Raw genomic sequence first — 27,502 nt, forward strand, 5'->3', positions numbered from 1 at the left:
GCTTAAAATGATGTATATATATGGTATATCTCAAGGTTTATGTGTGTGTGCGCTAGTGTGTATATACATATAATTGAATAATTCTCAGGAATTGTTCCATATTCTGGTTTTTAGCTGACATGAATAGCTATCAGGTATGCAGTTGATAGAGCCCCGGTGTTACGCATGCAGGCAATGAAAGAGAAGCTAGCAAGGCATGCATTAGCATGCAAAAAGAGTGGAATCTAGTGCAATAAAGGATTGATCTCATATTGGAAATTGATAGGGATCTCATTCTCATAGTGAGAATCTAAATTATAGATAGTTAATATAGAATCTAGATTCTAAATAACGAATATATAATCTGGATTCTAGATTTAAAAAGAAGGGATGTTTGGATCTGATTATTCTCATAGTGATTATTTGCCTTTGCATAGTAAAAATTGCCAAATAGTATATTTCGGTTAGATAGTTGGATTCACCTTATTCTCATTTTTGTTAGGAGATCTAAAAAGTGCCTTAAATATATGGCTATTGTGTGTACCTGTTGTGAGTTTAAGAAAAATGGAAGACGAGCCACATGCCCGCACGTGTACCGCGATGTGGACGGGCTCAGGCGGCCAAGCCATGATATGAGTGGTACGACTTCAGTGAAGGTTTTGCAGCTCCAAACTCAAAGCGAGTATATTTATATGCATTAGTTTCCATAGCCAAACTAAATTGGTGTAAACCTATTTTGCTATAACGAGTAAATTAGGACATAAACCGATTTGGTTTTGTAGTTGGAGAACTGGAGATAGACATTGATCTATCTACATGAAAGTCCAAGCACCCCATAAATATTAAAAGGTATAGCTGAATGAACAATCCAATATATCAATCTACTATTATACTTTTATAATATCTTTTATCCTTGAAACCTATTGTGCTTTTCGTTTTTTGCTGCTTCAATAAATTGTGAAGCCCTAGAGTGGTCGGGCTGACTAGGATAGCCCATAGCCGATTCAAGCCCTGATGGTCTCTCCGGGGCATGTTTTGTGTTTCAAGAGATCTTGCCAGTGTGCCTTGCATGTCACGCTCCCAATGAGGCTCCTCCGGTGATGTCTCCTGTGTATCGCACTTGATGGCTTGGGCACACGCCTTCTTCTTCTTCTCTAGCTCCATATCAACTGGAATGGGAGCCTTGGATACAAGCCCCTAAAAACACCCTGTAGGGCAAAGGTTCAACACCATCAGATTGGATTTGGCAACAAAGTGGTTGGATGCAAGATAAGGCACTTATGGTGTGTTTGGCATGCCGAAATGTTTCGGATTCTAGTCTGGAACACAAAAATCAATTCCAAACGGTCGACTCTGAGAAATGTTTCTACCAGAATCACCCTAAAATGTTTACGGTTTTTGCACTGTTGGATTGAAATGGTAAAAGACTAGTTTCACATGAGGATCACTTCTATTTATCTATCTATATGTGTGCTAACAATTATATTTTCTTTAGTTGTAATCCTTTTTTGGTGTAACAAGTTAAAATGGGTTGTATTTAAAATTGTTCTTGCCACAAAAGGTTGATTTTTAAAATATATTTTTATTTATATGATTTTTAGGAAAATATATATTTTTCTCATGGATCAAAATCTAGTCTACTAGCCAAACATTTTATTCTAATTCATCATCCAAAATGTTTCTTGAAAGAATCTAAAACTAAAATGTCTATATGAGAATCTGGATTCCTACCAAACACACCCTTACTCTGTTTAGGGGTCAACGAGAGTAAATGGAATCACGTGGCTGAAGTTATTTAGGCTCATCTCTGAGTCCAAGAGCTTCCTGACTTGGTTATCCAACCTTGTGTGGTGCAATCTCCCAAGTCTAGTCTTGTGGGTCAACATACTCATACATTGGATGGACATGCAGCTTTTGATACACACTACACTCCTCAAGTTGCTATGCCAAGGACAATCACTAGAGTTTGAGCATGACAATTTAATCTCCGAGTGAAATCATTCCTAAGTACTCCTTTTGTGATTATGAGAATAGATTTATACCTAATGATATTATTATTCTTATGAATGATGGGGTAAAAGAAGTACATGGAGAGATGCATGGAGGCGGAGAAGACCAGCATGGGAATCCAAGCCAAGTTGGAGGCCCAATCCATATCAAGTTCGAGTCTATCTCGGGCCACAAAAGTTGCTCGCACTAAAATTGTTGTCCAGGTTGGATATAGATTTCATTTTTAATTTTCTATATATGCACAGAAAGATAAGGGGATAATATTAATTTCTAATGGTACCAATCCCACATTAAAATCCTTATGGGTCAATAGGAATCCTCAAAACAAGTGGGCATATAGAATCTGTCGTCATCACCATCTTTCGGGCTGTTGGGTCGTGTATCATGTTGGAGTCCATTAGGGACATGTCCAGGGGTCCTTGGCTGCCCCTAATACTATGTATTCAGTAAGTGTTGCCCAAGTTAGGGTTTGGATTCTGCTTAAATTAATTTGTCATTGAATAGTTTTGCCGATAATATTTTAGATTGTGTTCATTTTATTATTTCTTGTGTTCTTCTATTCTTGGTTAGGGATTAGACTTTGGTGAGGCCAATCGGGAAGTGCACGGTCGACAACCAGACAAGATGTGATGTTGCGCAATTGTTGAGTTTGGGTCTTTGTGATCAGAAACTGGATTGTGTGTATCAAGTGTCCACCCAATTGAGAGTTATCTTCACCTATTAGAAAATTGCCACCCATGTTCCCATCACTTAAGAAACCAAATTTGGTTACCTTGGTTCTTTTACGATGCTCTATTTTCATATTATCATGGCTTTAACAACAAGAGGTTGCTAGGAGCTGAGCCAGAAGGTTTGTGAAGGTATACAAAAGATTGAATGATTGCTTTTGTCCTGAAAGTTGGATGTGGGCATGATTCCATGAAGGTCATGTCTCATGACGCACACGAGAGGAGAGGAGGTGGCCCCCCTCCTCAGTGGTTTCAACTCCATTGAAAAGAACATGTAGGAGGGAGATTGTGTGAAAGAATAGTAAGAAGAAAGAAAGAGAGGCATTGGAAAAAGAGGAAGAACTCAACTTCCTACAATGTGATGCAAGATCCTCAGTGAAAGGAACCTAGTTGGTTTATATGGTTTGTGCCGCTGGAAAGGTGATTACAACTAGTTTACAAGCACATGTTGAACAATAAATTTTATACTCACTTGCATGACCATAGTAAACCATCATTGAATTTAGTTGTTAGGTTTTAGATTCACAATGACATTGCATCAGCTCTACTTTATCTATGTGTATGCATTCATCCTAGAGGTGGTATGTGGCGGACAAACATTTTGGACTGACTCTCGCAATGAATAACAACTATTTGTTGATTGCGTCCTTAAGTTCTTGAAATAAGATTTGGTCATATTCATCATGGATCCAAAATTACAATTGGGACGAGAGCTCATGAAGGAGGCAGTGCCAATGCTTGGGCTTGTTTACTCTATACTCATCATTCGATAATAAGCCAAACGTGAAGCTTGTTTGGCAGTACTTTCTTTTGGCAACAGGAGGCTTGAGCCCCCCACCCCCCAATCCATCCATAAGTACTTGTGTGGGCATTTCCAAAGATGCTAGAACAATGGCGGAATCATCTTAACATGAATCAACATATCATGAGAAGAGTATTATGTACCCCCAGATGAAGCAGGAATAAAGTACATACTCTAAGTGCTAAGTCCTTTCCATATAAGCTGCATTCATTTTCCATTTAGGATTGAAGATCCTTTCTTGCTTAGAAGTGTTGAGGTAAACAATTTCTATGTTTTTACTGTCAATAGCCTCTTTGTATGTATTGAGGAGGTAATAAATGTTTTGTATTCATTTGCTATATGGCTAATCAGGACAAACATGGTAGAACCCCTACGCCCCCGCGCCGCCCCCACGATGACCTCATTGCCGGTGCCTAGATCTGCCGCCGCTGACCTCCCATCCCCAGCCACGCTGGCCGGATCCCCCTCCCTCTTCCCGGCGCACCCTTGTGAGTTGTGATAGGATGGGGGAACCCTAGGCAGCCCCCTGGTAGCCGCTCCCCACCCCACTGGCCGCCGTCGCCGGCCACTGGCCCGACGCCTGCGGCCCCCTCCTCCACTTCCCTCCACTCCGCCGCAACCTCTATGCCCGTGGATCGGGCCTCCTCCACGAGCATGTGGCGCCCTCCCCACAGCAATCCCAACCCAGCGAGCTTGCGACGCCCTCCCCACCGTTGGCCCTGGAATCGGCGTCTGTCTCCCCCTTCCTCCCTGTGCGCCCCCCTCTCCACGGTGTTGTGCTGCCACCGGCATTGAATACGATGACACCCCGTCTCCTAACTGCCCCCACCACCATCACAACCTGTCGGACACCTTTCTGGCTCTGGCAGCCACCACACATACACCCGACCCTTCAGGCATCGGTGTGACCACCTTCCCCCTCTCCCCTGATGCACTTCCGTTCTCCCCCTATTCCACCGGTAGATCAAAGTCCATGCGCTGGGATGAGATCTCCCTCTCCGATGACTCTGATGGCGAATTCTATCCTTCGTTGTACCTCGACGCCGCTCGCTGGGCGCTAACCGCTACCCCAACTACTCTGGCCAGCCCGCAGGATGCCGCGGCGCTGGGCGCGGTCGACGCTGCAGCTGCGGCCCCAACAAGCGGCGGCGAAGGAGCACCGAGGGTACGCTGCTCGTGGCATAGTCGCCAGCGTCATCGTCGGATGAGGCGCAAGGCCCTCAATCCAACGGGTGGTCGAGGTGCTCATGTGGCATCGGCTCAGATGGACCTAGCACGCTTGCGAGTGCCAACGCACCAACGGTTGGGGTCACGCCACCGCGTCTCAGCCCCTGATGCTGACGGGTGGCGGTGGGTGCTGCCACTTGAGGAGGTACAACACCCTGCCCAGGAGCCACAGCGCCAGCGTGTCGTGGCTGGATCCAAATACGTCGGTGGCCGTCGTCCCTTACCCATCGTGCTCCACGGGAAGTGCCTCGACTACTTGTCCCGGTCGCACCGTGTCGCCACTTGTAGGCTGCCACGCCGCTGTCTTCGGTGCTGTGGTTTCGGGCACCTGGCGCGGGACCGTAAGTGGCAGCAGCCCGGTAACAACGGTGGATGTGGAACGGCAGGCGGGGATGGATGGAGGATCATGCTTTGCAAGCGACAGTGGAGAGTGCCTCCTGCCATCTCTAGCGTAGCTATCGGCACTGATGGCCAGCGATGACGACTTGCCAGAGACCGTGCCTCGGGCACCAAGCGTCAGTCCGGCGGAGTTGGGTGGGGCTATGCATGTGCCGATTGCCGGTGCGCCTGTCGACCGAGGGCATCAGCACCGACGCACAAGGCGCCGAAGACGGCCAGAGGAAGGCACCAATGACACCTCCAGCGACGTTGCAGCCGACCACAGCGTGCCGGCCAGCAGGACGTGACTTCTTAGGGTTTGACCCATTGACGCTGACTGTGTGGCCTCACGACGTGCTCCATGGTCGTGATGACACAGGACTACCCGATGCTCGAGGAGTTCGCAGCCTCGATTGCGGCCAGCTGGATCATCACGTGCCCTCCGCTTGACCGCCTGGCATCATCTCCGGCGGCCAACCAGCTAGAGGATAGGGCCACGATGGCGGTCCACCATGTCTACAGCTGTGGGATGCAGACGCCGTCCCAGCATGCCGACTTGGACCGCACACCACTCGGTAGGCAGTGGACACCCCTCGGTGTTGCCTCAGCAGGGGCAGACACTAGTCACGCCATCGTGGTTGGGGCAAAACGTCCCCTCAGGCATTGATGCATCCACGGAGGACGAAGAGGGCAACCCGCCAGGCTTCGGTCCCGTCAACTTCATAGTAGATGCCTGCCCCCCTCAGACGCCCGTTGCCCCTGGGCAAGGAGTCTTGGATGTTCAACAGCATTCTGTAGCTGACATTCCATGCTTGATCCGGGAGGGACCCTGCCTACCTCTGCAGACTCCTGTGCTTCAGGGAAGACCCACCCTTAAGGTGCCTCGGGCCCGACCCAGCGTCAGTGCGCAAAGGAGGAGTACGCGCTTAGCTGCTAAACCTCGGGCGGCCAACTCAACTCTTCAGGCACAGCAGGTTCTTATAGCTAAGTTGGGGCTCGCGGTTTCAGCCCACAGCCCATCGACTCTACAGCTATGCAGAAGTTTGAGTCCATCTTTGCTGAACCGCTTTCGGAGTCCAAGCATGAGGCCTTCAAGGTCTTGTTCCCTGATAACGTGTTCTTCGACGACTTCGTCACGGAGGTTGACACGCTTCTGGCCGAGCCACCAAGCGCAACGTCGGGTGGCTAGGGAATTTGTAGCCCAACTGGCCTTTGTCTGGGCGTCGCCAGGTTTCCTGCAGTTGTGGTTGAATTTTTTCCGCCTGTAATTCTCAGCTTCTTTCGGTACTTTTTTCCTTTTTTTGTGTTCTTAGGTCCTCATCCTCTTTAGTAATTTTGGTGCTTACCATTGGTGGGGTAGCTTGTAATGTTTCTCTACTTCCTCTTAATGAATTACGTGCACGAGGAATGGTCTCAAAAAATATACAAGTTGAACTTAGGATCGAATTCACAATTTTGATTTTTTTTCCAGTGACAAGCACTGTTGTTCTTCATGGCTTATTTACTTCAGCTATTGTGGCATATGTGTTCCCCAAATTCATTATATATGCGCTGGAATCTATATAGGCAATACTGCCTCGAGCTGTAATGTGCCTGACTGGCCACTCCCATTCCTCAGCCCCCACAGCAGCCTCCGGGCTCTCAAAATCCTAGTTTCCGGGCAGCCCTCACGGCCATTGAAGTGGAGCAGGAAGGTAAAGTTTGCAAGCAGCCAGGTGGAGCAGGAACCCTAACTCCCTCAGCCCCTCAAGCTTACACATTCCAACCTAACAAAGCCTCTTCTGTGTGTGTACTTGAAAAAACAAAACAGGAATCATAACTAAGTTTGCAAAACCAAAAAAAATAAATAAAGACATTGCCATTCGTCCTAAAATTAGTAAACCCGGAAGCTTTTGGCTGGCTGCTTGCAAACTAGCAATTCAGACCACAGAATAAATGGCAAACTAGCCTCCTACGGTTGAGGGGGCTCCTGTTTAGACTCCCGTTGCGCAAACTATTTAGGTTGACGAAAACAGGGACGCAAAACAGCACACACAGCTCTAGTGAGAGGCAAGGGACGTAAGAAGTCGCCTAATTCTTTGATCGAATTAGGCGTCTTCTTCGTCCCACGCTCCTCTCTTTATTTGTAATTTAGCACGCTAACTTCTAATCTGCAGGATCTAAGAAACACTTGATTCAATTATGGACGGATTGGTAGGCCTCTTGAAAGTCCGGGTGGTCCGGGGGATCAACCTTGCCTACCGCGACGCAAGAGGCAGCGATCCATATGTCGTCATTACGACTTGGCAAGAAGGTCTGTGTGTTCTTCTTGTTGCATTCTTAACTTTTGTTCCATCTAGGAGTATCCAGCATTTTTTTTGGCGTTGTTGATCCCTTAGCGTTTGATTATATTGCAGATAATGTATGAGTCCTTATCTCACCTAGTCAAGTGTTGTCTTTTATGATCTGCATGCAGAAACTGAAGACAAGCGTGAAGAAGAGATCTGTCAACCCCATCTGGCATGAGGAGCTCACTCTTACCGTCACAAATCCCAGCCAACCACTCAAGCTTGTGAGTGAGCAGCAGATCGATTTGTTTGTTGCCATGCATGCATTCTAGATTGTCATGTACAATGTATTCCTTGTCTGAGTATGTAGTATGAGTACTGACGCACAATTATCTACATATATCTTGTGATGCATTGCTGCATACAGGAGGTGTTCGACAAGGACACATTCAGCAGAGATGACCCGATGGGAGACGCGGAGATCGACGTCGCGCCATTGATGGAGGTGGTGAACATGAACCCGGAGGAGATCAAGAACGGCGCCATCATCAGGTCCGTGAGGCCGAGCACCAAGAACTGCCTCGCTGACGAGAGCCACGTGTGCTGGAGGAACGGCAAGTTCGTGCAGGACATGATCCTCCGGCTCAAGAACGTCGAGAGCGGGGAGATACAGCTTCAGCTGCAATGGGTAAACATTCCTCCGGCTGCAACAAGGTGAAGCGACCTGATCATCCGATCGTAGCTGCTGTTCCTGTCATTGCCTGAGAGGCACAGGAATTCTCTGAATCGATGAGCACGGGACGGATGCCTGCCTCTGTTCATCCGCGAAATGAAGCGTCCCGTTTCAATCGCATTTTCACCTCTTGTGAATGTCGGATTGTATATAACTTAACCAGCAATGGGGTCAGCGGTAGTTGATGTTGCTTCGTAGGGGGGAGAAGAAACAAGAAAAAAAAAGGAGAGGAGAATAATGTCGGATGGCGGCATGGCGCTGCCAAAATGTATATATCCGGGGACAGGACACGCACGGCTTTGTAAAGTTCGGGACAGCATAATTGAAGTCAAGTGGTAGGATCCTGTTTGGTAACAAACACCGTATCTTTGTCTGGACTGGAACAATGAAATTCCTCCCACAAATTTAACATACTCTGAAACAAAAAAAATATATATATTCACAGTACTACTTGTATGGGTGTGTCACTGCCGGTCCCCGTAACGTATTCACACGTTGAATCATTTCGGTCCATAATCCATGTTCGGGTCTCATTACGTCCAATCGGGTGTGGACCAGCATAGTGCCTATGTGGCTTGCCACGGTAGACATCTTATGTGTACCAAGAAGCCTCAGAGCTGGTGTACAATTTTGCGTAATAGCGCCAATCTATAAAAGTGTTTTATTGCTGGCCATTCCCGACCCTGACTTTTCGTCTTCTCCGCCGGTGGCGGAGGCACAAACAAGATCAACTCATCACCCTTCTGTCATGGGATCCAGGTCCCCGTCCAAACTTGGACTCTAAGCTCCCGCTCCTAAGTCCTAGACTTAGTGCGGTGCAAGGACCTCCATCATCCCCGCCTCCAATCAGTCGGTCCAGAAAGAGCCGGAACCCACGATAAGAGAGCAACAAGTCTTCCATGTCCCCATATCCAAGTATGTACTCGGGATAATAAATCTGTGACTTGCCTAGAGCCCAATGCAACGGCCGGCCCTTAACCGACACAGACAGGGAAAAAATATAACCAAGCTATGCCCTGTTAGCCGCAGGACACAACCTCTTACACCCACCAATACACAAATCATATCCCTGTCCGGTCACCATTTTCCTTTCCACCATTTTATCATGAGTGATCATAATTTTCACCTGTTGTGAGTAACGACAGGTTACTCATGCTACCGAAATCCAGAGCATAGCAGCTATTCGGCCTATACTAGAAGGACTCATAGGTAGATATATTTATGCATGTAGTTTCCATAAAATGCCTGTAACGTAAATGCAAATCATATATATATTCAGTTATCATTAAAAATATAGGTTATGCACCAGGGCTTGCCTTGGGCAGGCGGTGGGTCAACAAAGTCAGCAACGAACGCCTCAGGGGCTCCCAGCTGCACGATGATCTCCTCCTCGTACTCCTCAATGACCTCCTCGTAGTCCTGTTTGTCCGCAGGCACGAACTCTACCAACTCGTGATATACATGCATGAAATGATAATGCAACACTTAGTAATACGGCAACAGCAGCTCTTAAAATAAAAATAAAATACATTTGTCAGGCTACTAAACTAGCTCTACCGACTAAGATGCTAAGTTACCTACTGTTACCACTAACAAGTATGAAGCATAACATATATTATCTTAGCAACTAAAGATATTCTTACTTTCAATACCGATTTACTGTATATATGATTAAACCAGGAGTACTAGCTACTCTATTTATCAACCTACTCTAGAGCTACAAAAATTACAGTGAGTACATAATAATCTAATGAACCTACTGTAAATATTTCATGGCTAAAGCTATCACCGATTTGCCACAAAAATTCCTACAAATATTGAGCTACATAATACTACACTTTTTAAATTAAATTTATGACTATATCATTATCATAGATAACTGTAAACTAACTACACCAACAGATAGATGACATTTTTGTGAACCTAATAAATTTTGTTTCACTATTTTTGGATACCTACAACATTTACTATCATTTTTCAAAGTTAAGCTCAAAACTAAATTGAATAAACATTTATTAATTCACTGGAAAACGAAAAACCGAATTCCTCTGCGCGGTCCGCAAGCGAGCGACTCGGCCCACTCCAGTGCCCCGAGCGCGCGCATGTGTAGCACACCAGCGCGGCCCACGCGGCTCGGCCCACACGCGATAGCGGCCCAACACGGGGAGACCCACATGCGCGCCGGTGATTATGCAAAAGAGACCCCGACTTTCAACTAAATGAACCCGCAGTCCCTTCTACTATTTCACTCTCTCAATTACGCTCGCACTTAACCCCCCCCCCCAATTCACTTCGAATTCATGTTTCAAGGTCCCTGGCCGAAACTTAACAGAGGCTGCGACATCTCCGGCCAAACGCCGGCGAGCACGGACCTCCTCGGCCTCAACCAACACCTCCCTAGCACTCTACGAGCGAAGCGCAATCGATCGAGGTATCAAACACTAAAAACAGTGCAGCGTGTAGATGTGGCCATGCACCGTGGCGGGGTCTGGCTACGGCAACACCGGCACCGGCTCAATCACCTAGCCCAACACTACCATCACTACCTAGACTCCATGCCTAGTGTACTGGTAACATCCTAGAGGTCCTAGATGTACCGGTTCTACTCCCAATCAAACCGGCCACGAACACAGCAGCAACACCGCGTCCGCCGGTGGTGGCCATGTGCTCCGGCGAGCCTCGGCCCTAACCGACTCAGCCATCTACCCTAGGAGCAGGAGGGCCTCACCAGAGACGTGACGGACGGGCTAGATAAAGACGCGAGGCTTGGCAAGGTGGTTGGCCACATGTGCGGGGTTGCTCCGATTCACACCGACTACGGCGAAGGCGTTCCCGGCTGACCAGCTGCTCTGTCGACGAAACCGCTGCACTGGGCGAGTCAACCAAGTCAAGGAGATGCAATTGCACTGGTCAATTGAGATAAAGGATCAAGGAGCGATGCCCTGGCCGAGCACCCGCCTCGACTGGCCATGGTGGACCGCCGCAGGGAAAACGCTCCCCATTACCTCACTGGAGGATGACGGCATGTTAGAACGACTCCAATCACGAGCTAACTACCAGAGCTAGTTGGGTGCTCGGTTAATTGGACAGGAGGTGGACTACGCAAGGCTAATTAGATGGACGACGGTGTTCAGACTTAAGGGGGTCGATGGCAGGGGGAACTCCAATTGAAGCCCCGACTACCGTACGGCTGCAACAGTGGCATGCTTGGCGTGAAGCTGGACTCCAACTCGACCTCTAGACATGCGCAATTACAAGGATGGGGCTAGCTCTACGGGGTTTTACCTTGGCATGGCTCGGCCGGCCGGCGCGACGCCATTCAAGGCGACGTGACGGGGAGCGTGGCGTGGCGCGGTCACTAAAAGGGAGAGGACGGCAGCGCGATGGGTGAAGGCTCCACGTGCGCGTATGGGTCCAGCATGACGACATGTGACCATAGCGCCATGACTCGCAAGACGATGGTGGCCATGCCACGCGATGGCGTAGCGGGCGCGCGCAGCGGCAGCGACATCGCGACGCAAGTGACGTGACAATGCGATGCAGAGGCACGCGTGAGTGCCGGCGATGTCGGCCGTAGAGACAGAGCGGCCAGGCGGACGCGATGGCAGTGGCAGGTCGGTCAAGCGGACGTGACGGCGGTGGTAGGGCGGCAAGGCCCGCCGGTGCGGTGCGCATGCGTGCGTGAGCGTGAGCACGAGCGTGTACCAGGGCGTGGCAACTGGGGGCAGTGGACCGCAGCGCGGAGCCAGCGGCATGCCCGGCCAGCATGGTGGCACGCGTGCGGCGTGCGTGCGCGTGTGCGTCAGCGAACCAGCGCAGCGCGCCAAGCCGAGGCAAAGGGTGACCGCATCCAAACGCAGCAGCCGACTGGTAACGTGCCATGCACGGTTTTTAAAGCGTTCCAAAAATCAGACTCGATGACTCAAATGCCAAACCAGTTTTTCTACACTCAAGAGGGTATATGAAACTATTGAAACAAGCCCTAATACCCCACTGTTACTTAACTCAATTCTCCTACAAAAATTGTCGAACTTAGCTTCGTCGAACCATTTTCCGACTTACGAAAATTGACTAAGTTTTTGTTCGGATTCGCGTCAACTTCGATTTCCAAGGTACCAACCATGCTAGCTAGGGAATTCATTTCTCGATCGCAAGTATTTCACCGTCGCCTACGAAGTTTGTACTACAAACTTTATTAAAGTGCCGCATATGCGTTCTATAGCATTCTCGTTCAATAAAAATTCATTTAGAACCCTAACTGACATAACGCGACATGAAATATATAACATTCGTTTCGCGTTTCCGATGAACGTTTCGAGTGACAGAAATTTATTTACACACTATAATTCATACACTATCACATAAACATGATGCACATGCAGTGTTTTAGCAAAAAACTGTACAGTGTAACACCGAGGGTGTTACAAAACCACATAGTGACAGGCTCATGGGAGGGTGCTGGCGGCTTTGGCCGACACCCTGGGCGAGCGATGTCGTAGTTTTGAGGAGAGCTTGTAAGCATGGCTCGGGGTCCGGGGGCGTAGGCTTCGGTCAAACCTCGTTACCAAATGTCGAGTCTCTAGTGTGTTGTCTAATCTTCTATGAGCATCTCGTAGGTAGATCCAAGCAATCACTTCCATGTTAGGCGCCGGTATCACAACACAATCCAATGTCATCTTTGCCGAAAGTTTTGAGCCCAAAGAGAGTTAATTATGTGCAGAAGAATCTTGGTGATAAATTGTGTCGTTGTTTTTGACCGGCAATATTTCGGTTCTTAGAGGAATTCGCCTGACGCAAAGAGCAAGCACAGTAGAGACACATAATTTATACTGGTTCGGGCCCCCGGAAAGCGAGTAAAAGCCATACGTCCAGTTCCTACTTGTTTGTATTTCGATCTCGTCGAATAGCGAGATGACGATTACAAGATGGCTATGCCTATGAGAGTTTCGATGATCTCCTAGCCTACCGACCCCGCTATTTATGTCCGGGATAACTTGAGGTACAAGACTAAACAGTGTAAACCTATCAGGACTCTATCTCCTGTCTTTGGGCTTTCCTTCATTGAATAGGCCGCCGTATCCTGCTTGGACTCCTTTAGCTGAAAGTCGGTAGTTGGAAATCCGGTAGTCGGGATACCCTGGGGGTATGGCACCGTCAAATTGCATGTGTTCTACATTGATCGAAAGAACAAGAGGGTTGAGCAACAGCTGATACATGAAGATGTTAATGAAGCTAGTTCCAAAGATAGTGAGAGTGAAGATGAATATTTCTTGGACACTGATTATGAGTTAGAGGATGGAGATGATGATTTGTTTCAGGATAATGTGGACTAAGAGGTGGAAGGACTCTTAAGAGAGAGTGGAAGCAAAAGGGAACACAATGGGAAAGGGAAGTCAACTCAACTCTTAGAGACAAATGATGATTTGTAAAGTTTGGGACAACATGATTGAAGTTAAGTGGTAGCCTAGAAACACAATAAAGCCATGATGCTCAAGAACCTTCACAAGTTCTTCAACATATTGGACATTCCATGGGTAAAACTGATCTGAGAAAAGTTTTACTTCAATGGAAAACTGCCAAACCACACAAAAAAATGATCGTTTTGGTGGCGGGAAAACTGACAATTCTACAGAACTACGGAGACATTGCAAATGTGCACTTAGGCAATGGGTTGAGTATCTTCTTTTGGAAAGACAAATGGAACATTCAGGCTCTGGAAAACACTTTCCAAGAGCTATACTCCTTTGTAAAGAACAAGTCTCTACCAATCAGCAAAGTCTTCCAACAAGATCAAATCACTACACTATTTCATCTGCCTCTCTCAGAACTAGTTTTTGCTCAATTACAGACCCTCTTAGCTATAATGGAAGAAACCATCTTATTTGACAAAGAGGACACCTGGGCCTACATTTTGGGGCAAAACTTTTTCTCCTCTGAATCTCTGATGCATACAAGGCCTTGGTTCGACAAAGGCAGGTACATATAGTGCACAAATGGTTATGGGAATCTATCTGTCAGGCAAAAACTCATTATTTTTCTAGATCCTCATTAAAGATAGACTAAGCACAAGGAATATCTTAGAATGGAAGAACATGCATCTTGATTCATATAACCGTGCCCTCTGCTCACTCCAAGTGGAAGAAAGTGCAGACCATCTCTCCCTATATAGTCCTTTTGCAAGTTCGAGCTGGAATCTTCTAAATATAACCATACTAGCCAAGGCAAGTTTCCTAGACATTGTGAGCTATTTGAAAGATCAACTCAATTCTATCTTCTTCATGAATGCAATCGTACTGATGTGTTGGACAGTGTGGTCAGCAAGGAATGACAAGATTTTCCAAGGACTCCAAGAAAATGTACAAAAGAGCAAGATGTTACTCAAAAAAAAGTTATCCTTGCTCACTTTAACGGTGACCTCAAGAAAAGCCACGCCTCTTTCTTCATGGATCCAAAATCTTGTGTAATACGTTGCTTTCTACCTTTTTCTTCCTTTCTTTCTTTGTCTTCTGAACCTCCACGTATCGTACTCCCAACTTTTTTATATTTCTTTAAATAAATAGAGTAGGGACTAAAGACCCTTCATATCCTTCCAAAAAGGTCAAGTGGCAGGATCCTGCTTGGTAACAAATGTCTCTCGACGTGTCGTGGTACCGTGTGGCACAATGAAATTTCTACCGCAAACTGAGCCCTCCCCCCCCCCCCCCCACCCCCCCCCCCCACACACACACACACAAAAAGAATGCAATTCTAGCGCAGTGCTATGTTTTAATATCTTAAGGTTGACTAATTATAGATTAAAAAAAATCAACATTTATGATATTAAAATAAATACCATTAGATTAAGTATGCAATCTATTTTTATAATAAATTAATTTAGAGTCATAAATATAAATATTATTCACTAAAAACTTGATCAAACGTGAATCATTTTATCTGGCACGTAACCCGTAATTACATTCTTTTTGGGACAGAGATAGTGCTCTTAAGAAGAAGAAGAAAAGAATATATGCACTGTACTCCATAGCATTAGCTGCAACCAATGTTCACTCTGTGTCCTGTCTGAAATTTTCTGAACAAGCTTCGTTCTCAGTGTCAGTGGACTGTTGTGTTGCCGTGGTTCACGCTGATGGGGCAGTTCAGTGCCTGTGAATCTTGAATGCCACTTTCGTTCTCATCAATTGCAAAAGTTGCATGATCTGGCGCGTCAGAAAGAAACTTTGGCTGGAAGTTTGCTGCTGTGCATTATTGGCATTGCAGGGTCAGGGTGCCGCGGCACGGTTCGTCGTCTCGTCGGCGGGGGCTTCTCCACCGCAGGGCGACCGGGCGAGGCGATAACCCAACCAGTGGCCATTGATCCGCCACCCAAAATTCTCGCTCCCCTGCCAATTTCGTCGCCAAGAAAACGAAAAATACTAATCCATCCGTTCTCGTTTCCACATTATCCGCCGATGAATCAATCTGCACGGCCGCAAAGCGACAAGTCCATATATTCCAAATCACTCTATCTCCGGCCTCCTCCACCCACACGCACACGCACGAGGCACGACGGACAGCAGTCAGCAGTAGTAGAGTACAAATCCTCACCTGCTCCCCTGCTTCCTGGTTTTTGTCCCCACCTGCCTTCCCCATTCTCTCCCCGCGGCCCGTGACTCATCCATCCAGTCCACCCGCCACTCCACGGGAGGAAGGGGAACGGCGGCGGCGGAGGAGTGACGGCAGCGGGGCAAGATGGCGAGGAAGCCGCTGGACTACGAGGAGCTGAACGAGAACGTCAAGAAGGTGCGGTACGCGGTGCGCGGGGAGCTCTACCTCCGCGCCTCCGAGCTCCAGAAGGAGGGCAAGAAGATCATCTTCACCAACGTCGGCAACCCGCACGCCCTCGGCCAGAAGCCGCTCACCTTCGGGCGCCAGGTCAGGACCATCCATCTCCGCTTCGCATCGCATCCTCATGGAGTTGGTTGTTCGACGCCTTCTATTCTTACCCAGACGGCTGAACCCTGTGTGTGACTACTGCATCCCGTGCGCAGGTGGTGGCGCTGTGCCAGGCTCCGTTCCTCCTCGATGATCCCCACGTCGGCCTCATGTTCCCGGCGGATGCCATCGCTAGGGCCAAGCACTATCTCGCCATGACGCCGGGCGGTCTAGGTGCGTTACCATACCATACAGTGATCTTGTTTTGGGGAAATAAAACAAGAGCCATTTGTTTTAGGTCTCCTAGAATTATCATATCCATATCCTGATTAATGTTGTCTTCCTGCAAGGTTCATAACGAGCACAAAGTGTACCTTTTGCAGTCTGAATAATCGAAAAAAGAAGTAACTTTTTACTTTTATCAGTTGTATGTGTTGTGGTAGGTTCATAGTCATATGAGATTATGAGTACTCTGACCAAACTTTTCATCTGACCATCAGGTGCGTACAGTGATTCCCGTGGTATCCCTGGAATTAGGAAGGAAGTTGCTGACTTCATCCACAAGCGCGATGGATATCCGACGTTGAAATCTTTACTGCTGAAAATTTTACTTTTTTAGAAAGAACTAGCTGAAAATTAATTGTATAAGAGCTGTAGACCATTTTATCTCTAACGCTTCTATGCTCTACTTATTACTGCAGTGATCCAGAACTCATTTACCTGACAGATGGTGCCAGCCAAGGTGTGATGCAAATACTGAACACCATCATCAGAAACGAGAGGGATGGGGTATGAGTGTTCTTCAAAAACATGTCTCTTTCCACATATCGATGTGATGCTATTTCTACTGAAGAGTAAAGACTAATTTTGTTGATAAATCTTCTGTGGCAGATCTTGGTCCCTGTTCCTCAATACCCACTTTATTCTGCTTCCATTTCCCTCTATGGTGGTTCTCTGGTCCCGTACTACTTGGAAGAAGAGGCTAACTGGAGCCTTGACTTTGTAAATATCCGACAAACAGTGGCGGAGGCACGGTCAAAGGGAATCACAGTGAGTGTTTTATTAGTCATCATTGTGCTAATCAAAATTTCCCTTCTCTTGCTACATGATTTCTGCAATTTTTGCACATGCCATTATGAGCTTGCCTTTGCCCATCTGTAGTTACATATTCATGGATACAGAAAGTGATACCAAGTAAAATGTCAACACCATATCATTGATTGATTCTAGTCTCATCGAGCAATTTCCAGCATTTCGTTTGTTCAACAACTTGTCATGTCCAGCAAACTTGTAGGAGGCCTTTGGTATTGGATCACCTAACAACTAACAGGTAGCATGTAGAATTTTGGTCTTAATGATTAATATTGATCACTAAACATCATTTCAGCTTCTTGCAGTTCTTGGTTCTTTTTATCTTTTTGAAACCATCGTAGTTATGCCACTCATGTAAAAATGTGGTCTCTCTCTCTCTCTCTCTCTCTCTCTCTCTATGTATTCCACTCTGATGATCACACTAGTCAATACTCAATACTACTCATGTAAAAATGGGGCCTTTTTATATATGTATTCTGCTCTGATCTTTTCCTTTTCCTTACCTATGATGCTTAGGTTCGAGCAATGGTGATTATAAATCCAGGAAATCCCACTGGCCAATGCCTTAGTGAAGCGAATATAAAGGAAGTTCTGCAATTTTGCTACCATGAAAACTTAGTTCTGCTTGCAGATGAAGTGTATCAGCAGAACATTTTTCAAGATGAGCGCCCATTTATAAGCGCAAGAAAGGTACTTTTGTTTTCTGACCAATGATTCTTTGTCATGAACTCATGGTTGCAACTTGACTTAAGCTTATGGTTTTCATATTTGGGCTCCCCAAAACATCCCTTAGAACCAAATATGGACAATATATTAAGAACTAAAAATAAAAGATTATCTCTCTAACATGGTATCACTAAAAGATTGTTGGGAATTCCAAAACTCGCTGCTGATGTTGCCTTTCTCGACTTTTTCCAGGTTATGTTCGACATGGGTCCGCCACTAAGCAGGGAGCTTCAGCTTGTTTCTTTCCACTACTGTGTCCAAAGGGAACTGGGGAGAGTGTGGACAACGTGGTGGATACTTTGAAATGACAAATCTTCCTCCAAAGGTAATATTTCATTGCAGCATGTCAGAATGTCACTTGTCCCAAGTATCATTGAAAAGTTCCTAGCTACGTAATAAGTCAATGAGACAATGAGTGTATGAAAAGATGTAAATGAGATATTCGAAAATATGGAATTGTTCACACCCAGCTGCAAACACATTAAGTAATTGTGAATATCTTGCTGTGCCGTTTAACTTTGTTAATTGTGAATATCTTGCACAATGCAATTTGGGCCAATGGTCCATCCAACTGACTAGAGTGCTGTTATTACATTTGTTGCATCAATGTCTTACTTTTACCAAAGTCTCCTTTGACAAACTTTTGGAAACTTTAGAGTAATCAGTAGGGTCTACTGGAGTTACATATTTATGCCACCACGATGTACATTTACAACTGGTTTCCTTGTCCAGCCTAAACTGCAGAGTAGTGTTAAACGCTCTGGAAACCTTTAAACTTTGTCAGTTAAGATTTTCCCTTTAAACAAGCTAGGCACTTAAATAAGGCTTATGCTAGACTCTATTGTACAAAAAGGCACTTTGAAGGTCATTTTCTGAATATAATGTTCAAGGTCTGATGCTAACCACTCTGTTGATTTGAGCTTGCAGACAGTAGATGAGATCTACAAGGTTGCATCAATATCACTGAGTCCAAATGTTCCTGGGCAAATTTTTGTAAGTGAAACACTGCTCAATGTTTGATTCTTTATTATTTTTCCCTTCACTAAACCTGGTACTCTGTTTTGGAATGACATATGTTTGGATTCATATCGGGACCTCAATTAGAAGTTTTCAAATTCAAATTATGTCAATCACTGATTTTATTCATGAAGCATCAAGCAAATTCTACAAATTTCTTTGGATCGGTATAGTTATAGAATGCAGATAATTGATTGAGCATCTTAAATAATCTCTTCTTTTTTGTGGTTTGTTTACTGACAAGTTTGTTCGTTCACATTAACCCGCAATGCTGTACAGGTTATTACTATATGCATTTTTTTCATTCTTTGGACCTACCCCAATTTTTCTTAACCTAATTCAGTTCAAGCTATGCTAATTTGCTTGAAGCTTCGTTTCTTTGCTTTACCAAATTACAAAGCAGTTCTGAATAGCTGCTTCTGGAAAAAAAGGGAGTTCTGAATAAGTTTTCCTTTTACAGATGGGAGTAATGATTAACCCTCCTAAACCTGGAGATGTCTCATACCCCAAGTTCACTGCTGAAAGGTTGAACATACTGCCCCTCAGAAGTTTTAGTCTGCATCCAGTTTCAGTAGAAATGAAACTATGCGGGATACTGAATACTTATTTGTCTTTTTTGTACATTCTTAAGTTTGATGTGGCTCCAAATGATGTTGCAGCAAGTACGTCCATGAATCTTTGAGGAGGAGAGCACGCATGATGACAGATGGTTTCAACAGTTGCCGAGATGTCGTGTGCAATTTCACAGAAGGTAACATCAAAATTCTAAACTTTGTTGGTTTGCAGCAATTAGAGTATGGTTATTGCTTACTTACTAGATTCTCTCGCAATTGATTGTAGTTTTTGCAGGAGCTATGTACTCTTTCCCCCAAATACGGCTGCCACCAAGAGCGATTGAGGCGGCAAAAAGAGCCGGCAAAGCACCAGACGTTTTCTACTGCCTCAAGGTCCTGGAGGCAACAGGAATTTCCACTGTTCCGGGCTCTGGTTTTGGGCAAAAGGAAGGGTAAGCGATTTTTTTATTTGATTACTTATCTGTGATGTATGAAGTTTCATAAATTTAAGACCTCAGAACGGAATATATATAGTATGAAACATAAGTAAACATCCCATTTTGTGTCACTGAAAAAAGAAGAAGAGAATGAAGCGTAGTTGAATCTGCTGCCCTTGACCTTCATCCAGTTTTTTATATTCTTATCAGTATCTTCTGAGACATGTTACTTCGATTTTCTTCTGTGGTCTGTAAATAACAACAACAGAGTAGGAAATCTGAGAGGACGTTACTGAAGTGATGGATTTGTTGTTTTTCTCTGAACACAGGGTGTTCCACCTTCGGACAACTATCCTTCCAGCAGAGGAAGACTTCCCTGCCATCATGTCGAGCTTCAAGAAGTTCAACGACTCATTCATGGAGCAATACGAGGGCTACTCCAGGATGTGAACAAGAGCAGAAACAAGATATAAATAAAGGATCAGCTGAGAGATCCGTTGTTCCAGCCTCAGCGCGATGGAGCATTTCTGAAGATATTATCAATTGCAAGTTGATTAGTTGTAACTCTCTTAAAAAGAAGCAATTGCTGCCTTTGATGATATGTATAGGGAACGGAATTTCTGTGGGTTATTATTGAATAACAGTCTGCCATTTGCTTCTACTGCCATAGTATATAATTGTCTTGTACCTGCTAGAAGATGTATGCTGCTGCTTCTGCTGCTGTTGGACCATTTGCCATACAAGTATACAACTATCACAGTTGACAACAGTCTATATGCCTGCAAAGCTTGTTTGCTCCCTCCATTCCAGTATTCATAGGACTAATGGGAGGGAGAGGGTTGTCTGCTGGTTCGCTCAATCTGCGCATGGATCGCGCAGCAAATTGACCGCTGGTTACACTGTCCTCTTATAACTGCTGGAAGTTGTTGCTTCCTCCAGCACAAATTTACTGTTGCTGAGTTGGGGAATTTGGTTTTGGTGTGGCTAATAGATGTTGTTTTGGTTGTATTTACAGTGGTAGCCTGTTGTTGCGCCAGCAAACGTACATATGTGCCCTATTATATTGGTTGCTTGGTGGTTTCAAAAATTCAGAGACTGAGCAGACGTACAACCAATCAGATTTCAGAGACCACCAAGTGTGTCTTATACATGTTCTGATGACATCGTGGAGTTGGAGCAGTGAGTTGTGAAGTTCTAGGCGAATGCTCGCAGTCGCAGCACAGATATGATGATGGTTTGATCAGGCCGACAGGCGTTGCTTAGAAATTGGATGGTGCTCAATATCTCTGACTCGTGACTTTTTGAGGCCAAATTTTTCATGTCTGGCTTGTGACTTGGCCAAGGTCCTGTAGCACCTATCTAGTCGGCTGGCCTGGGTCCAGTTGCATTTCGGATTTTCAGTATTTAGTCATGGCTGCTAAGCAAGAGTCTGATACTATACTAATATTGTTTATGGAATTCTTGTACTAATCAATCATTTCATTCATGTTAAGTAAAGCAGGGTGGGATTACATACAGTATACTAGTGTACTAGCTAGTTTGTTGGGGAGCAAGGAATGCATGAGACCATGTTACTATGTCAGATTGTTCGGGCTGGTGTATGAATATATATAAAGGCACTGCAGGTCTTTGCGAATGTTTTTTTTTCTGAATTCAGAGACATTTGACCGGAACGAGTCCGCAGCGTCATAAGACCAGCACTGGCTGCACATATCTTATTAGTCATCATCAGTCTGTAGGTCAGGAAGTGATGAGCTCACTCTCAGAGCGAGAAGAAGAAAGTAGCACCGCTGGCATGGTGGCCTGGCTTGGGGGGGGGGGGGGGGGGGGGGGGGGCAGAGGTCATCAAAGAGGGCCATCTGCCACCAGTTTCCGGTTCGTCCGGAGGATGTCACCGTCGTCAGGCACGCACCCGAAGACTTCTTCATCGACTTCAAACACCGCCACCACCGCGACGAGGCTGTGGCGCGGGGGAGCTTCCCCTATCGCAACCTCGACATCCACACAAGGCCGTGGCAGCTGGTGACGTACGGCGACATCTGCGACCTCAAGTACCGCGTTTGCCTATGCCTGGAGGGCATCCCCCTCCACGCCTGGAATGAGAGCATCACCAAAAGGACGGTCGCCAGAGCTTGCGACCTCGACTACGTCGAGAAGTCTTCGCTGGACCGTGCCGACACCAGGGCACTCTGTGTCTGGGCCTGGACACACAACCCATCCGACATTCCAAAGGTAACCTCGCTGACATTGTCGTGCAGGAAGGCAGAGGCCCACAACTCGCAGTCTGCTCGCAGCCGCCGGGGACTCACCTTCAGGGTGCTGGTGCACCTTGACCTGGTGGAGGACCCTCTTGACAGAGACGGACGTGCTGCTGCTCCCCGGGTCTACACGTGGGACTACGGAGTCGTGGATGGAGAAAGGACGCCGCGCGACCGCCACGACCCTCCGCCGCCTGACATCCGTGGCAGCCATCGCGACGACGACGACGACCGTCGTGGACGCCGTGAACGCCAGGGTGACAACTGATACTCGCGGCTCACCCGCAGCCTTTCGCGGGCGCCCAAGGACCGCGAGCGTGAGCGCTCGGAGTCCAGGCACGGAGGACGTCGACGCCCACTGCACGACGTCTCTGCTGGCCATGGCGCCCGCCAAGCAGCCACAGGCGACGCTGCAGGCGCTGGCACGAGGGCTCGGCAGCACCTCGCCATGCCTGCTGACACCGGTCGCCCGGCGGATGTCCACCGCAGAACCAGGGGCCGGAGCAGGGAACGGACGCCACACTGGAGGCCGCACAGGCACACGCGCTCGGAGCCGAGGACCACGAAGGCGCGCTCAAAATCCCCGTCGCCACGCCTGCGCTGCAAGTCACCTGATTTCAGCGGTGGCAACGGCAACAACCACCACCCATCACCAAGTCCTCCCAAGGTGCGTGCTAACCACAGTCAATGAGATGCTCTGCACTTCATCCCTTCGGTCTCTGCTCCTCCAACCTGCCAACCGAATGTCCCACCTGTTACCGCTGCGCTGACCATGGCCGCACCACCGAGCAACTCTTCTTCGGTGCCGCTGACGGGAACTGTATCTCCGTCTTGTCTGTATGAACTGCAGGTTCCCCCCGTCGGCGGCCATGACATCGCAACACAGCAGCGATCATGCCTCGCAGCTGATCGTCGATTCCGCACGGGCCAGGTCTACTCCAGGCGGCCATGTGCTCCCCGCACGCACCACAACCACGCACAACCGGCCGGAAGCGTCCAGGTGGTGCGTTTCCGCCCTGGCATCGTCTACTCCAGGCGCTGTGTCCGCGGTATGGCCAGCACCTGCTCTCGCCGTCCGGGGATGGCAAATGGCCTCCAGCACCAACTGCCGAAACACACCAGCAACGCCCTGGAGGTAAACGACGCTGGCCAAAGCACGCCTGTCATCACAGCAATGGTGTCTGAATTCCTACAGGGGATCTCACAGCCTCTGCCTCCACCCATCTTGTAGGTCCCGGTGCGCCAACACAGCCCACCACAGCGACACAAGAGGACCCTGGTACCGGCACGCAGGAGCGTCCGCATAGCTGCCATGAACTGGCCAAGGGGTGACACTCAGGCGAAGGCCAGGCAAGTGCTGATGAAAAGGCTGGGCATCCTCGACATGGAAGGACTCAGCCATGACAACGCGTTGCTGCTGAAAGGGTCGAGATGGCGACTAGAGGGGGGGTGAATAGTCCTTTTTGAAACTTAATCACGTTTGCTAACCGAAACAAGTGTGGAATTAAAATTATCGGTCTAGCCAAGACTACACCCCTCTATATATGTTCACTAGCACCTTGCAAAGATACTAATTATGCAACTAAGGTGCCGGGCTAGCTAGAGCTCTCCTAAACAATTATAGGAGCAAGGCTACACAAACCTATGCCACTAGTACTTTAAGCAACAAGGAAGCTCCTACACATGCTAGTAAGCAAAAGCACAAAGCTAACTAAGCTCACTAGCAATGCTCAATAACAAGGCAACCAATGCCTAATTAGAGAGCGCAAATACTTAGCTACACAAACTAAGCAATGTGAGTAACAAGGTTACTAAAACCAAATTAGCCACGCAAGAGAGCTACTTCTATGCTACACACGCAAGAAGGTAATTAGCAAGCTACACAAGCTATCTAATTACAAAAGCAACTACACAAGCTTAATATGTATAAAAGTAATTTCAAGCTTGTGTAATGGGGATGCAAAGCAACGGGAAGAACAAGGTTGACACGATGATTTTTCTCCCGAGGTTCACTTGTTTGCCAACACGCTAGTCCCCGTTGTGTCGACTGCTCACTTGGTGGTTCGGCGGCTAATTAGCATCACCCGCTAAGCCCGCACGTCGGGCGCCGCAAGAACCTACCCCTTGAGTGAGGGTAGCTCAATGACACGCTTTACTAGAGTTGCTCTTCGCGGCTCCCGCGGGGCGAGCACAATGCCCCTCACAAGCACTTCTCCGGAGCTCCGCACAAGCTTCTTGCGGGCTTCGATGGAGACCACCACCAAGCCGTCTAGGAGGTGGCAACCTCCAAGAGTAACAAGCACCACTGGCTTGCAACTCGATCACCTAGTGCCACTCGATGCAACCTCACGATGCACTCGCACTAGAATCGCTCACTCACACAATCGAATGATCACTATCAAGCATATGTGTGATGGAGGGCTCCCAAGCACTCACAAGCATGGACGCTAAGTCCCCTTAGGTGCTCAGCACCAGCCATGGCCGAAGGCCACTTCTATTTATAGCCCCAAGGGCAAAACTAGCCGTTACCCCTTTTACTGGGCAACTGTCGGGTCGATCGGACGCTCCGGTCGTGTTGACCGGACGCTGGACCTCAACGTCCGGTCGCCCGTAGACGGCCACGTGACCCGATTCCAACGGTCACTTGACCTGACCGGACGCAGCAGCTTCAACTGACCAGACGCTGGACCCTCAGCGTCCGGTCGCCCACAGACGGCAACGTGTCCCGATTCCAACGGTCACTTGACCTGACCGGACGCAGCAGCTTCAACTGACCGGACGCTGGACCCTCAGCGTTCGGTCGTTTATAGTAAGATACCGACCCTGATCGGACGCGTTCGGTCGGACATAATCGGACGCAGCCCAGCGTCCGGTCATACTCCAGCTCCTGCGTCACCATACATCACCTTGACCGGATGCACACAGCCAGCGTCCGGTCACTTCCAGCGCCAGCGTTCGGTCGATGACCGACGCCTGCACGCTGTCTACCACCACTGACCGAACGCTGAGCCTCAGCATCCGGTCACTGCGTGACCAGAGTCCGGTCCACTCTGTGGGACCTTTCTCATCTCTGTTTCTTCACCGAGTTGATCCACATCAACTCCAACTTCATATCCTTTGTAAATGTGCCAACACCACCAAGTGTACACCACCATGTGTATGTGTGTTAGCTTTTCACAATCATTTCCCAAAGGATGTTAGCCACTCAACTTGCCACGCCACTCAATCCTAGCGACGATGCAAAGTTAGATCACTCCAGTGGCACTAGATGACCGATATGCAAACAAGTTTGCCCCTCTTGATAGTACGGCCATCTATCCTAAACCCGGTCATAGACTTCTCTACACACCTATGACCGGTGAAATGAAATGCCCTAGGTTATACCTTTGCCTTGCGCATTCCATTCCATCTCCAATGTTGATGCAACACATGCACCAACATGATTAACAATGATATGATCCACTTCATATCATCACGTGATCATATTGGTTCATCGATCTTGACTTTACTTGCTCTTCACCGTTGCCATCGTCCATCGGCGCCAAGTCTTGCTCAAGCTTCACCGCCACGCGGTCCATCACTCCAAAGCCTTCGACTTGCCCTTCACGCTTGCCACCGGTCCATCAAGCCAAGTCTTGTCTTGATCTTCTCCACCTTGATCACATGACTCAATGTCATGTCTCATGTGCATTTAAGCTCCTTCATCATCACATGTGTGAGCTTTGCAACATCTCCAAGCTATTTTCACCTTCATGGCATATGTTGCTCACACACATGTACCTGTGGACTAATCACCTGTGTATCTCACATAAACACAATTAGTCAACCTAAGTTGTCACTCAATTACCAAAACCACACAAGGACCTTTCAGCTGCGCTACTTCAGCCTGTTCAAGGGACCACTTACCGACGACACCGTGAAGGTGCTGATGGCTTTGAGCGGCCTCGACGCTGCGGCAACGCTGCCCACTACGCACGCCTAGATAACTGCCGACGCACATGGGTAGACCAATGTAATAATGTTAGTGATCGATTACCGCTACGGAAGCTCCAGGAGCTCCACATCTTTTGTGACCGTCCAGTCATGGGGCTTGGGTGCGGCGATAGCCAGAGGCCTATAGTCGCCTACCCACCACACTGCAAGGACTCGTCATCTGCTAGTTAGCTGTAGCAAAAACTCGGTGAGCAAGAAACGCTTGCTTTGTATCATTGCGCCGACAGCCACTGGCTTTCAGATGTATTGGCCACTCCAAGTTGATGCTTTCATGCCCATATGCCTCTGTGTGTTTTTTCTTTGTGCTTATCGCCTCTGCCACAGCAACAAACGACTTCATGCTTGTCTCCCTCTGAAGAATTATTTTAAATAGGGGCCCATTGGTTGACATATGGCACAACTGAATTATCAGTTACTTAACTGGAACGTCAGGGGTTTGAACGATGGCGCCCGACAAGACTCGGTCAGTGAGTTAGTGAAAACCACTGGTGCCACCATTGTAGCTCTACAAGAAACAAAAATGCAAGTTATGGATCATAGTGTGGTGCGCCGAACAGTCGGAGCGAAATTTGTAAACTCCTATATTGTGCTCCCGGCGGAATAGACACGAGGAGGCATCTTCCTTGCGGTCAATGAAGACTTCTTCGACCTCTCCAACATTGTACTTACCGTGAACGCTATAACCGCGCAGATCAACATGAGGGCAGATGGAACAAGGTGGCAAATTACAGTGGTATATGGCCCGCAAGGAGAGGCAGCCAAACTTCGATTCCTCCAAGAACTGAAGAACATTCCACTGCTGGAGAATGATAGATGGCTCATCCTGGGAGATTTCAATCTCATCTACCAGGCGGAAGACAAGAACAACTCCAATCTAAACCGTCGCCTAATGGGGGCATTTAGAGCGACGATCGATCATTTGAGGCTCAAAGAAATCAAGCTCAATGGACGCCGCTTCACTTGGAGCAATCAACAGGAAAACCCGACGCTCACCAGAATTGACAGACTATTATGTACCCCCCGAGTGGGAGCTGTTCTTCCCCTCGTGTTTCTTACACTCCCTTCCATCGCTCGTGTCGGACCATACCCCGCTGCTACTCCAGGGAGAACTTGACCACCATCCATTCACGTCCTTCCGCTTTGAAAATTACTAGACTAAGATGGAAGGCTTCCAAGATCTTGTCCAAAACACTTGAAATAGGCCGGTCGCCTCCGCTCTTCCAATCAAACGCTTGCATATCAAAATGACGCGTGTGGCAAAAGGTATCAAGCGTTGGAAGAAAGACAAGATAGGGGATACGAGGATGCAGCTCGCCATAGTCAAAGAAGTGTTGCTACAATTAGAAGCAGCCCAAGAGCATAGGTTGCTCACTGCCATGGAGCTTCACCT

At 47.5% G+C, this 27,502-nt stretch overlaps 2 pseudogenes; both read left to right on the top strand.

The window, feature by feature from the left end:
- Positions 1-7,132: 7,132 nt before the first annotated feature.
- Positions 7,133-8,481, top strand: LOC136544919 (GTPase activating protein 1-like; annotated as a pseudogene).
- Positions 8,482-15,642: 7,161 nt separating this feature from the next.
- On the top strand, positions 15,643-20,522 carry LOC136541330 (glutamate--glyoxylate aminotransferase 2-like; annotated as a pseudogene).
- Positions 20,523-27,502: the final 6,980 nt, after the last annotated feature.

Source organism: Miscanthus floridulus, chromosome 3 (genome assembly GCF_019320115.1).
Source record: "Miscanthus floridulus cultivar M001 chromosome 3, ASM1932011v1, whole genome shotgun sequence".
Lineage (NCBI taxonomy): Eukaryota > Viridiplantae > Streptophyta > Magnoliopsida > Poales > Poaceae > Miscanthus > Miscanthus floridulus.